Source organism: Propithecus coquereli, unplaced genomic scaffold (assembly GCF_000956105.1).
Source record: "Propithecus coquereli isolate 6110/MARCELLA unplaced genomic scaffold, Pcoq_1.0 Scaffold201, whole genome shotgun sequence".
NCBI classification, from domain to species: Eukaryota; Metazoa; Chordata; class Mammalia; order Primates; family Indriidae; genus Propithecus; species Propithecus coquereli.
In genome coordinates, this window is record NW_012145079.1 from 2,459,675 (window position 1) to 2,460,429 (window position 755).

Below are 755 nucleotides of genomic sequence, written 5' to 3' on the forward strand. Positions count from 1 at the left end.
TTGTTCCAGAGAATGAAGATAGCTGATCACTGCTGGCCTACTAATTTGTTTCGTTTCACCTGTATAAGAAGACATTAAAAAATTAGTTCCTAACACTTAAAAATCTGGGAATTTTATAAGAAAATGCAGATTTTTGAGTTCTTTTGCACCTTTCTGCATGGCAACAGACTATGACAACTAGGCTACGATAGTATAGGCTTTCCTCAAGAAAGGAATGGTCTTGCTGGTTTAATGACATTTCAATAATTCCATTTTTCCCTCACATTTCCCTTGCTTCACCCATTTCCATGGCTTGACCTAGCTCTGTAAACATTCAAGTTTCTGTAACCCCCTGATTTATGCAAACCAGATTCCTAAGAAGCTCAAAATTAAATATTTACCTTAAATACGTAAATTATTGTTTCCTGATAGTACACTTGTTAGATGATAGTCAAATTTTCTCATTCACATTTATCTTTATCTGTTACTTTAGACTTTTTTAGTGCACAAAAAATTTCAACTTTTCTTCTATATTTAATTGTTTTCTGCTTATTTGCAAAATGCTGACCTCAATTTGAACCATAAAAGGAAATATTAGAATGTTCCTGAAAAAAATTCCTTAAATTTTTACAATAAACATTATAAACAGCATGTTGACATTTATGGGATAAAAGAGACAAACAAGTTGATTTAATGTTATTTAACTTTTTCTGACTTTATTTGCTAGCGATTTAGTATATAGCTATAATTTTCTTTCTGTTTTAGCAAAAAGAATC

General features: G+C 30.6%; 1 protein-coding gene across 1 annotated transcript in view; it reads right to left on the reverse strand.

Moving 5' to 3' along the window:
• The window catches only part of FREM2 (FRAS1 related extracellular matrix protein 2), a 178,703-nt gene that overhangs the window by 42,746 nt on the left and 135,202 nt on the right, over positions 1–755 (reverse strand). The gene's annotated exons all lie outside the window — the stretch shown is intronic.